This window comes from Drosophila rhopaloa, unplaced genomic scaffold (assembly GCF_018152115.1).
Source record: "Drosophila rhopaloa isolate 14029-0021.01 unplaced genomic scaffold, ASM1815211v1 contig_2, whole genome shotgun sequence".
Classification (NCBI taxonomy): Eukaryota; Metazoa; Arthropoda; class Insecta; order Diptera; family Drosophilidae; genus Drosophila; species Drosophila rhopaloa.
Window position 1 is genome coordinate 12,843,237 of NW_025335083.1, and position 13,115 is coordinate 12,856,351.

Consider the following 13,115-nt stretch of genomic DNA (forward strand, 5'->3'; position numbering starts at 1 on the left):
TCTATCACCGCACTATTCACACTTCTTTTTATGTATGCATTTTTTGAGCTTTATGTCAAAATGGAATGAATAAAATATTGGCTGGCTAACCGGCGACACTCAGAAGGGAGGACAGCTATCATCATTTTTTTAATAAACTTCGGCCAGTTCATGAAAAATCTTTTGCTTTTCAATGCGAACGAAATGGATTTTTTTATGTGTATATTAATAGTTGCTCCATTGCAGTTTCCGCAAAAATATTCTTTTGTGCATTTTTTTACTTTGATTTTTATGTTTTTGGTTTGGCTTTAGTTATGGGGTTTTTTATTATTTTTTTTACGATTTCAATTATTGTGTGGGTTATGAAAAATAAATTAAATGAAATTTCTATGCAAAGGAAGTTGTTTTTGTGAATGCATTTTGCGGTAGATTGCAGTGCTAATAGATGTTTGCACTTTAATGGAAAATATAAAATATGTATTTATGTTTTGTTTTAAATTAAATTTAAGGCATTATGGTTTATTTTGTAAAGCGAAGAATATTACGAATAATTTCAGAAGCATTCAAAAACATTTACATTTTTTTATTTTTAATAAGTAAAAAGTAACACTTCAAATCAAAACTAGCTTTTATATTTATTTATTTATATATTTTCGCATATGTTCGGTATAAAAATATATATTATGAATTATGCCTTCCTTCAGTTTATACCTCCATTATTTTTAGCTTCATATATAGCATTTAGTTTCTGCAGTCACTCTGGTAGTGTGTTCCAAGTTGTTGACCCAGATATTGGCACAGGTCCTTGAGCACTCAACAACTTGTTGGGTCATCGTTGCTGGTTCAACATATTACTGGGCAATGGACACGGAACTTGCAACCGGGCAGCTGCTCTCGACTTGTGCTAAGCACATCATTATGTTGGCTCAACTTTCCGATCATTTTTAATTACCCGCCCACACTTCGCCCATTTCCCTCTATCCGATTTCCCCGTCTGCCACTGCTTTTCCCAACCTTTTTTTTCGCTCGCCATTAATTCCTTTAATGGAATGCTGCATTAATAAAAAATACGTTATGAGCGCATAATAGAAATAAAAGCTAATGTAATTACATGCGGCACTTGTTTCGCCTTGTTGCAGTGCAAAGAACGAGAATTTCTCACTCCCAGTCTGCAAACGAAAATACTGAAAATTTAATTCAACAGTTAGAGTCAGTTGAGCGTTAAAAGGTGAAGAGGGTCGGGTATGTTGAACAATGTAACAAGAGAGTGGAAAAATGTAAAGGATTATATTACTTTTATTAGTTCAGTGAACTGAAATAAATAAATACTAATGCAGAAAATATAAAATATCACTTAAAATCCTACACGAGTTGATAAGCTAAAATTAATTTGCATTCAGATTTCTCCCTTTAAAGGGGTGTTTTGTATACGGAGGAAACTCTTTAGTTGGTATTAAAAAAATGTAAGTAAAAGCTATTTTTTCGACGTTTGTTTTTAAGTGTCCCAGAATCTTTAACTCATACTTATACAATACATTTAGAGGGTATAAGCGGCTTTGAGTTTCCCTGCTCGGACTTCACATTTCTTGTACTCATTTTCGTAGTTTTATTTTCTTTATTTATTTTTGTATTTTTTCTTAGCGACTTGCAGTTGCTGTTGACTGCTGTTGGGTGCTTAAAAGCTTTGCATTAACTATTAAACGGAACTTGAATCGCATAACGGCACTTGGAACACAAAGAGTGCGAATTTAGAGGGTGACGGTGAAATAGAAATAGAAATTGGTGTCAGGAAAAGTGGCCGCGGGGCTAAAAGGGAAAATGGTGTGGAAAAATGGGTGCAGTCTAACAATTCCAGCCAAATTATGGCTAAAGGCGGAAACACTTCCACTCTTATTGTTAGCTGATTTGCGCCAATAAATTTGAAGCCAACCAAAGCCAGGTAAACAAATATTAGGTTAAATGGGTGCCATAGTACACAGAAAAAAGGAGTAACTAAAACAATTTAATATAAAGCAGTACATATTTTGATATTTTTTACTATTTATTTATATTAAAAACATTCTTAACGATTTAAAATCATAAATACCGTTGAAAACATATTATACATTAACCCCCATTTTCTGATTTATTAATCGGCAAAAACCGTTGTCCCCTCAGTTATTTCTTTAAACATTATATATTTTATACTTAGTTAAGTATTGTAAGCATTTGATTTAAAACCATTTTCTGATTTCTACTGATTAAAAATTTTATTTTAGCTCAACTTTGCTTTTAAACAAATGATTTTTTTTATTCTTAGTTCAGTGTACCGAAACTGTAGGTTTTCCGCTAAATAAATTTTTATTTATTCTATTGCTCTCTCCCTTTCTCTCTTTTCATCTCCCTTGCTCTTTCAGGTTCAGAGCAGCACGCGAGGCGTGCTAAAAAATTCATAGAGCAAGGGTTGGATGCTGGGTAAAAAGTAAGGGGGACTGGTATGATGTTGTGCAGCTGAAAATTCCTGGGGCAAAGGAGTTGAGAGTTTGAAGCTGTTAGCCTGACAGGTTGCAATGCTATAAAATGCAATCAGCTGCAAAGAAAATAGGTTTTGCTCCACCAAACAGACACTGGAGAGGGGTTGACAGGGGGGATGGGAAAACTGTAGAGTGTATCCACAGGAGCAGTAGAAACTGCTGTTGGGGATGGCATAAATTAAAGCGCAACAAGACCAAACCAACGCAGGGCATATTTACCAACACACACCCAGATACACATTGCAGGCGGGGAACAATTTACATGGGGGAAAAGTGGAGTATCATCAGGTTTATACAGACAAACAGATTGTGGGCTGACTGCGGACATTCAATGGAATTGCCACAGAAGAAGACAAGTCACGATGTGAATGCTTCAAAGTGCTGACAACTTTCTCGCTGATTCTACTCTACCCTTTCTCTAAGCACACTTCCCCCTTAATTTCTTGCTCGCGGCACAGCCATGTTTAATTGCCGGCTGTCGCTTAGCTAGACAAATGCAAATTGGCCAAGCGAAACGTTAGACAGCCGGTTAAATGGAAACACATAATTACATCCTTAGCGGCAGTTGGCACCCCTTTCTGGATAAATTCAATTTAGTCATTATGACATGATTTTTCAGTACTCTTTGAAGTGTCAGTTAAATGTATAATTAATGTAGATAACTGAATTAAATGTGTTCTTTATGATTTTTTGCACAAAAAATGCCCCACGGCGACATTTTTAAAAAACTTTTTTTGTAAGACTTTTAGTGTTTATATAATGGTCAAGACTGATTTTATTCGTATATTATTTTATTTTGTTAGATAATGTTGGGTGAAACGGTGCAATTTTTATAATTAAGTGAACTAAACATAGGGATGAACACTTTTTTATTTAACCTTCCTATATTACGTATACGACTACTTGGCTAACAGTTTAATTTGCTTAGCAACTCCTTCAAACTTTGATGAATTTCTTCTACAACTTCTTCACTACTTCCCTCCTTTCTTTGCCATCTTCACCCTTTTTAACTCAATCAATCAATAAAGTAATTTATTAGTAATCTATGGTTAACTTAAAACCAAACTGCTTTCTAAAAGCCCAGGACAGCTTTTCAATTTCAGCTCTGCAAGTGGCTTTGATGGACCTAAAATGAAAAGCGAAGTTAGTAAGCCAAAACCCAGCCACGCCCACACTCTGCCCAATTACATCACCCTCGTCACCCTTCGAAAATTCCGCTGCAATGCGAATTTGAATTGCAATTGCGAATGGCCGCGTGCTGGAAATTAAATAAAACACTCGCAACGAAAGGATGTTAGGATGGGAGTATCCGCAGATACAAACTTTGTCATAGGGAAAAGTTTTTCGTTGCACACTGAACCAAAATGAAAACGTAGCCGAGCGTGATGAGCCATGGCAGGATGCAAAAAGAGGGGGATCTCGATGGCTGGGGCTGTGGCACCGGGATGTCCTGACATCTGCACCCAGAACAATCAACAAAAACATCGAATAAACTAGTGCCAGTGACTCTGATGCTGCATCAAGCTCAATTTAATTGCGTTTGACCAAAAGTAATCTACGCCAAAATGTAAACAGCGGTCCATAGCTTGAAGCACGATAAATCATGCGGCCCACTCATTTGGCCGGTGCACTTTCATATTTGATTTATCCTCGGGCCGAAAACCATCACCAACTGTCGAATCAATTGCATTTTTCGGTTAGCAGCTGTATGCGATTTTTGATGGAACACCGTAGAGCAACCACTTAGACCTGTTATTAGCCATCATAATTCTTGTGTAGACAACGAGCAGCTGCCACTTTCGGGTCCTCGAAACGGACGGACAGCACATCTATCAATTTGCTACCGCCGACCCACACATACTTCCCATTCTCCTTTTCATCCTGTGCCATTCCATCTCTCACTTTTTGTACGAGGGCCTGCATAAGAAATTTAAATAATTTGCTGAGAAAAAAATGTGGATAAAATGTGCACGAAATGATGAGATCTAAAGGTTCAAATTTATAATACTGTGTAAGAAAAGTTAAAATAAAAACTTATAAAAATAGTTCTTATATTTTAGCTCTTGCCTTAAAACATGTTTGTCGAAATAAAATTAAAAAAAAAAAAAATAATTAATTGTATGTAACAAAATAATAATATACTTTTTCAGTCCAGTGTTTTAAGTGAAACTTGTTTAAATTATCTAAAATATTTGACAAATGGTTTTAAATTATGTAAAAAAAAGTTATACATTTTATTGGTATGTACAAGTTTAATATTTGGATGTTATATGAAAGAAATACGATTTAAGGTGAACAAATAATCCTTAACGGACAAACTTCAAGGGGTATTCAGTGGAGAAAAGAAATCACATCAACACGTTGATAGGTGGGCAGGACGAAGGATGAAGTTGCGGCCATTTATCAGAGTCATGGGCCCATAAATAAAACAAATAATACGAAAATATGCAAAATAAAGAATATAAAAAATATTGAGGAGCAGCAAGAGCAACAGAAACGCAAAAAAAAAGGGAAAACGGGCCCAGGATACATTCGCTCTAATAGATGGACTGAATGAAATGGACCCGAGCCCCTGGGCTATATGCCATTCCCACTTAACCACCCAAACACCCTTTCTACGCATGTGGATAGCGTTAAACAAATGGCCGATGACCCATAATAAAAATTATTATGAATGAAACAAGAACAAGAAAAACCCATTGGGCCACTGCCAACCCCCTTGGCATTCCACCGCCCTCCTCGTTCCGCCCAATAAATTGGGATGCGAATGGCAAAGGACATGGAGGGAGTAGGAGCGAGAGTACCCTGCACCCTTTGGGACTTCGTGGAAGTCCTGAATGCGATGCCATCGCAAATGTCCGCCTTGGAATTATATTTGGGCTCTGTGCCAGGCACGTGCATCAAGATTCAATTGAGAGTTCCAAGCTCAAAAATGGGAGCTGCTCTACAATGTTGCCTTCCACTCTTACTTTCTTCTTATACTTTCTCCCTCTCTCAATATTTTTCTTTGAGTGTGTGCGTGCACGCGGCATTTCCGGTTTTTGTAGCACACTTTGTTGCAACGAAAAAGAAAGATTTAATACTTTGGTGCTTGCGACGTCTTACAAATGTTGCTAAAAAAGGTTTTAATAATTTATTAAAACACTTTTTAAGATGCTTAGTAATCAGGAAGTATTCTATAAATAAATAAATTAGATTTTTACAAAAAAGAATAAAGCTAAAAATTTTTAAAGTATTTGCAGACATTTTTAAGGGTTTTTTCGTTAATAAAACTATTATTTAATTAAATTTCCATGCTAATATAAATATTTTAGTTCTACCTTAATGGTTTTTGGATGCCCCATAAAAATGCTATAGCGTATTGAGTGGGACAAAAGGGACACAGTTTGATCCTGTGTCTCTGGGCTCTGGCTAAGTGTAAAATATGAAAAATATACAAAAGAGAAAAAATCAGAAAAAAGAAAAAACCAAAAAAGGAAACTCACTCTAAACACATTCCGCACGCTTCATTGTGCCTGCAGCACCCCTCGCCCCTCTTATCTGTGTGAGGTACAGGCGAATGCAAATAGGGAGAGTGAGTAAATAAATAATAGAAATATTTCCCTCTCAGCTATTTTGCATATTTCCCATGACCAGTTCACTACTGTTAAGGGGGCGATGAGGTGTTGTTCGGGGGAAGCCGTTCAACCGCTTTTTGGATATGTGAAGTGAAATGTTGTTTGGCATTGTTTACGCTGCTGTTCGAGTACTTCGACTGTAAGTGAAAATAAATACATAAATATAACAAAAAATACATAAATACTATATATCTTTGTAGCTAGGGGGAGTGGCACTGAAATCCATTAGCCGCCGAGTCTCAAGAGCAATGATAAAGGGCGCAGCAGAGGCGCAGAAAGCGGCAGCGAACCTAATAGCCTCGACTCGACGTGTTGTCCCTTTCAATTATATGAGAGGCGACCACCCCATCCCAGGGCTCCCTACCGCCCACCGAAAAGCACACCCCCCAACCCCCTCAAGGACTCTGCGGTTGTTTCTATTTTTTTTCCTGTTGCTGGCTACTCGAGAGAATTTTTCAATTTTACACGTTGCCCGAAAGGAAAAGACGTTGCCACAACAGCAACTGAGAATCGAAGCCAGCTCATTGTTATTGTTCGTGGGAGTTTGCAAAGAGTCGGAGAAATATTCACAGAGAAAAAAAATACAGAATTGTGAATTATAAATAGGGTTTTCGATGCCTAAGGATATTGTATGCAACAATAAAATTTGGTTTCCTTCATTCAAAATTTACGATCTAATTTCAGTATTATCGAATTTGATTTTATTATTTTTATTAATACATACACAATGTAATAGTAGCCTACCATTTCTTAAGTATTTAAAAAATTTAGGTCTTAGATTTTGTTAAAATACTTATAGCTTAATTTCAAAACAATATCATATATATTTTTAAGTATACAATATTTTATTAACAAATTATTTATTGGGTAGTTAATAGTTAATTTTGTATAATTGTGATTTGATCTTAAGATAATTTTTTACAATGCATTACATTACGTTCCCGTGGGTGAAAACGACTCCCCCCAAAAGAAGTAGCAAACAACCAAGGGGGACCGGTATCCAATCCTCATCTATTTGCCTCGTGAAATTTATTGGCAACAGAATAATGCAAGGCACGTTCATTTGATTACATTAAAACGAAAGTGGCTAAAAAGGTTGGACCACAAAGAGGACGCAGAATAGAGAGACCATCGTGGCGGAGACTAGGCGGAAATTTTTAAATAAATAAATAATAAACGTGTAACGAATTGGAGTGAAGCGGCGATTGTACTGCTTATTATGCGGCGGATAATGTTGATACCTTGAATAAGAGGCTTTCCCTATTGTCTATGTTTGCCCAACAACGGAGATAATGTTCCTCTGTTTTTGTATATGTGGTCTTTGCATTTTCACAATTGAAAATGCCCAAGAATGAGGTTAAAATCTAATTTCCAATCAAGTGCAATAATCTACAGAGCACTTATTTTGCAAAAATGTAAAGGGGTTCAAAATTAAAAAATAGAAAACTAATTGAAAATTATATGCATTGACATATACAAGCAAAACATTGGTGTCCTTACTAATTAAGTTAATATGTAACTTAGTTAACCATTTGGGAACATTTAGAACATTTACAACGTTTTCCTAAGTGTTTTTTATTATTAAATGTCTTAAGTTGAACGAATCGTATTATACCAACTTATATTGATTAAGCTAAATGTTTGTGCATGACTTTTTCTACTTCAATATAGGCCGCTTTGTCATTTATAAAACTAGAAACAAATGAATACTATGAAGGGGCCCTTTATTTGTTGTTGGATTGTAGTTTTAATTTTAATTATTGCACATCGTCCGAGTTGTCCCAAAGAGTGTCAATATTTGTGGTCAAGTTGCTGCGCAATGCGTTAAGGTAAAGTAATTCGTTTTTTTATTTATGTAATAAAAGAAAAATAAACCCTTTTTTGTTGAAGTGTTTTTGCCGCTTCAAGGTTTCATGCTAAGTTTTTTTTTTAGGCTATTAAAAGCCAATTCCAATTTCTGCTGCAGTGACAAATCTAACTTGCTTTATTTCTTAATATTTTAGGCTTGGTGCTTGTTCCCGGTTACTAATGATTTCGTTACTTGGTCCTATCATCATTCTCCGTGGCTATATTATGTTTAAAACGCTTGCATTCTTTATTAAATTCGAATATTTAAATGTTTGCGAATCGTATTAAAGCAAATCAAATCTCTAACATTTAGCAATATATAATCAGTTACGTATGATTACGTACTAGTTGAATGTAAAGTATCTTTTTATTAATCAAGTGTTTTATTATACTAGGAAAAATGAAGAAGTCTTCAAACTGTCTTTGGATGCTAGTTTTACTCTTTAGTATAATATCTGAACATTGTGATCTACGCTGTGCAGGTTTTGGTGATTGTTGCCCACCAGGATAAACTATCTTGCTTACAAATTAATTTTGGGTAGAAATAATGAATTTTTTTTTTTTGATTTTTGGGTGATTTTTGACCTTCTGTTTATTACTCACAAGTAATTGTAAAAATAAGTGTGCATACATTTTTAAGATAAGTTTTATGTTTTATGGTTTGTTTGTGAAAACAATGTATTAGAGTCTATATTGAACAAGGTAAACTTAAAAAGCTTATTTCATTAAAAATAATAATATTTAAATAAAAGTAATACTATTCGTTAAGATGGGCATATGTTAGATTAACCTAGTTAAGCATTGAATAAAAACAAATTTCTGCAAAATTACACGAAGTTTTATTTATCCGATATCAAATCGCAATTGGCTTAACTTTATATAAACAAATGTATCAATTCAGCTTTGGTAAAATGCCACAACTATTTGGCCACACAAACATCACATTATAGTTCACTGAACCAATTAAATCAACATTTAAACAGCAATTTGAGGCCAAAAAACGAGTTTCATCGTACATCATGCCGTTAATTACTGCGTTTTATGCTAAGCCTAATAAAATGACCATTTAAAAGGATATATATTTATAATATAATTTGAAATATATATATTTATATAAAAAATTCAATTGGTATTAAATCAAGCACTCGAGTTAATTGCATTTAAATTTAATTAGCATTAAATGTTTACAAATTTCGCGGCATAATGGAAAGCAATCATTGCTGTTAGGGGAAGTAAATAAATGGGATTAAAAGTTAAAAGAGGACAGAAAAGAAAGCAATGTAAAATTCACCTAATTTGTATTTCATTTAATGCTTTGTTTACATTTTACTTTATTTATGCTATGAACGAATCAGAATCTGCAAATGGGATAAATATTTATTTTTATAGATATATTGTTAAAATAGATAAGCACACTGTAAAATATTTTAAAAGCTTAATGTGATTGTGGGCAAAAATGTAGAGCTGAAATAAAAAAAAATTACGGGATAAATGTTTTCTAAATTTTTAGAAAGAACTTATTTAAAGTTGTGCAAAGAGCATTGTCAATATCGGCTAGTGTATGTTTTTGTTTCAAATTTTAATATACCTTTTTTTTGTTTAATCTGCAGCGGTAAATTCTCGTAAATGCTGATTTATTATGGTCCACATACTTTTGCCCTTCCCTTCACCCTCTCACCATTAAAGTTATTAAACAAAGTGCATAAATTAACAACAATAAAGGAATGGCAAAATGTGAAACAACATTCGGATCAATTTACATGGGTCGTCTCTGCATAAATAATAAATAAATAATTTTGCTGGCTCATTACAAAAGTAGCAACGGCACATAAAAACAGAAAAAAAAGTGCACGAAGAGTTAATTTATCTATCGACTGGACTATAAAATGCAAACGAGTAGTAAATTTAATAAATTCATTATCAGCTCATTAACAACGGACACACGGGGCGTATGCGCAACGAGCAATTTGCAATTAAAGTATTTGCCCGACGAAAAATATATAGAGGAAAATACTGACTGCGAAATGAATAATGCCAGCCAGAAGTCTGCCCAAAAGCCTTAAAGCCAATAAATTGCTGCTTCCTGTTGGTATTTTTTTTTGTGTTTTCTGTTAAGCCAAAAGTGTATGGGCGTTGCTTTGAGGCGCAGATTCTTAATTGCAAAATAATACAGACACAAAGCCGATGCCGGAATTTGCCAGGCCTTTCATCAATGCCACGCATACATGTGCACACTTAAGGACACGCACTAACACTTGCTCATGTGGGTGGAACAAAAGGAAGTGCCAAAGTAAGGCGTAACTACAAGGAGCGCATGTTTCGGTTAATTAGTAAACATCGACCTAAAAAGTATTGCCTAGCAGATGCAAAGAGTAAAGTAGAAAGGAAAACGGACGAGCATAAAATAGTAACCGGGGGTAACAAACAGGAAATAAAATTGGTGGTGTAAAAGAGTAGACGCAGGAGTAATCATTGTATTTATTGAAAATGTCTTAAAAATCTTGTTAATCACTTTTAAAAATTTAGTAAATAGGAATAAATTAACATATTAATTATTAAATGTTATTTTAGAGAAACTTATTTTTACAACAATAAATGAAAGTAATTTAAAGAAAATAAAAGCTATCATTTCAAAAAGATATGCCATATAAACAAGTTCAAGATGACTATAAAATAATGACTGTATTATAATTGTTTTATTTCTTGGAAATTATTTGATCTATTGGTAATAGTGAAAACATTTCTTAGTACCTTATTAACAACTTTGTATGGGTTCATTTTAAGACATATTATTTAAAAAAAAACCTTAAAGCATAATTTTGTCTAAAAGTGTAGCCTACTTTTTGGCTACTGGGTATTCGAGAGCAATTACAAATACTGTTGGCCAAGTAACGTGTAACATTGGCAGGTGGTTAGGGTCGGACTTGGGCGGAAAGAAAAATTCGGGAAAGCGAGTGTTAAGCCTGAACTGTGCTTAAAGTGCTACTGCATGTGCCGATGGCCAGGCTCCATTTCGCTGTCTCTTTCTACAGTAGTTTATCCCTCTCTTTCGCAGGACACTGTAGTCAATGCTTAATTTGTTGGCGTAGCCAGGGGATCTCCACTTGCCTTCTGGCAATTGAATAACATGTGTGCGAGGGTGTAAGCCCATGAGGCATTTTATTAAAGCATTAAGCTTTGTATTTTATGCCAGCCATTTGTGTCTTTATGCGTGGCAGGAGGAAAGTTTGTTGAACAGCTTCATCTACAATAGCATTTAAATAGTTGCGAGCATAAAATGTTAATTTTATTTATATTTCTCTGAATGGAAAATATTTTTTATATGCCTTAAATTTGGAGTTAAAATATTTTTCTAAAGGTTAAAAATTGTTCAAAACAAAATCAAAATGTTTTTGGTTGTAGGGCGTATTATATTGTTAAGAAAGTGTAATGAAAGTTATCGAATTCTTGTGAACTAAAGTTCTAACAGATCTCCATATAAACACATGAAAAAAAGAACATTTAAAAAGTTTTTAGAAGAAATCTTTGAGTGTCTTAGCTTTAGAAAAGTCTTTAAAAAGGGGGAACAACATTCCTCAGTATTTTGTATTTCTTTTATGCACCTTAGATCACCCAATCAAATTTTGCTCCCATAAAACAGTTCAGAGTTCGGATCTCGGCCAGTCATCAGTTTGCAAAGGACTGGCCAATGCACTTAGGGCAAAAGTTTCTTTCCGGCGAGTATTAAGCAAATATACGAGCATGTGTAGGTGTGTGTCGATGTAACAAATGTGGGAGTGTGTGTGTGAGTGTTTATGTGGTTATATGTAAGTGAATGTCTGAATAAATTGCGAGCAACGTGGCGTATACACAACGCGCACCGCAAACTCACACAAGCACACACGTATTTTTCGCCTTATGAATTCGTATTTCATATGAAATTTTTTTCATTCTGGAAGGACGAAGGGATGAATGTTGTTGCCGTTTTGCAAAATGCAACACACCAATGCATAAAAATGCCATATTTCAGAATGCAAATATATTCTTTTAGCTTTTTTGATAAATGACAACGCGGTGTGCGCGCTGCGCTGATGAAAATGCTGCAAAGGAGGAGGGGGGTTGCCGGTGGGAAAGAAAGCTCGTCCTTCGTCCTTTGCTTCAATAGAAACGAAGCGGAGCGCGTGAGCAATATGAAGCGTGCCGAGGCTACTATTGCCACTCCTACTGCCATTCTCACTGCTGGTCCTCTTTTTTTCCCCCAGCTGCTGGCCAAACCAGTAACCAAACTGGCACACACACATATCAAATAACAACAACAAAAACTAGCAAGAAAATTCATTTCTTTTGCCAGCATTTTGCGCTCTGGCATTTTAATTTAATTTGCACACACTGAAATTCCTCATTGATGGAACGTTTCGTCTGACCGTTCTTGTTTTTCATCTCTATCTCTATTTTATTTTATTTTTGACGATTATCATGTAACAATTTAAATTTTTTAACCCAATCTCAAATGCAAAAATGTCAACTGCAGAGTTTTGCTTTGCGAAAAACGGAATTGTTTCAGAATTTAATTTGTGTTTTTCGTGGGTGCCTATTTTGTTTTTTGGTAGTATGGTATGGCATTTATATTTTAATTTGTTTACAACTATATTTTATTGTCCAATTTCACACTTAATTGTGTTTAAATATAAACACAGAAAATAATAAACCTGAAAAACTGTTTCAATTAGCTTTTATTAGCCAGCTATTCTTAATGATTTCTTAGACAGTACTTTCAAAGGAAATTGGTTATACGACAGCATTTCTTTAATCCAACTCCAAAAAATACAACAAATTAACGAGGTATAACATCTAATCCCCACACATTTTTACCCCTTTTAAAACCTTCTGGATTAAAGGTACAACGGCAAGATTTGACGCTCCGTAAAAGTGTTTAAGAGCCCGATGAAATATAAATAATGTTTTTTCCGCCTGCATCGGCATGGTGTGTTATAATTTTTAATTTTTCATTCTGGTCGCCGCTCATTTTTTTATTATTAAATTTCAGCATTTACTGTTGACATTTGACTGCTGACTTCAGCCACCCGCGGCGCAACGTATGCGTAAAATATATGAAAAAACATTAAAACAAGAAAGATTGGCTCACGTGACATAAGAGCAATTTTTTAATTACCAACCA

The 13,115-nt window shown here is 34.7% G+C and overlaps 1 long non-coding RNA gene across 1 annotated transcript; it reads left to right on the plus strand.

Annotated features, from left to right (window-relative positions):
* The first annotated feature begins 7,802 nt into the window (after nt 1-7,802).
* Nucleotides 7,803-8,263, plus strand: LOC108043923. The gene is made up of 2 exons (XR_001769280.2): nt 7,803-7,938; nt 8,113-8,263. It is a non-coding gene; the product is annotated as an uncharacterized LOC108043923 (long non-coding RNA).
* Nucleotides 8,264-13,115: the final 4,852 nt, after the last annotated feature.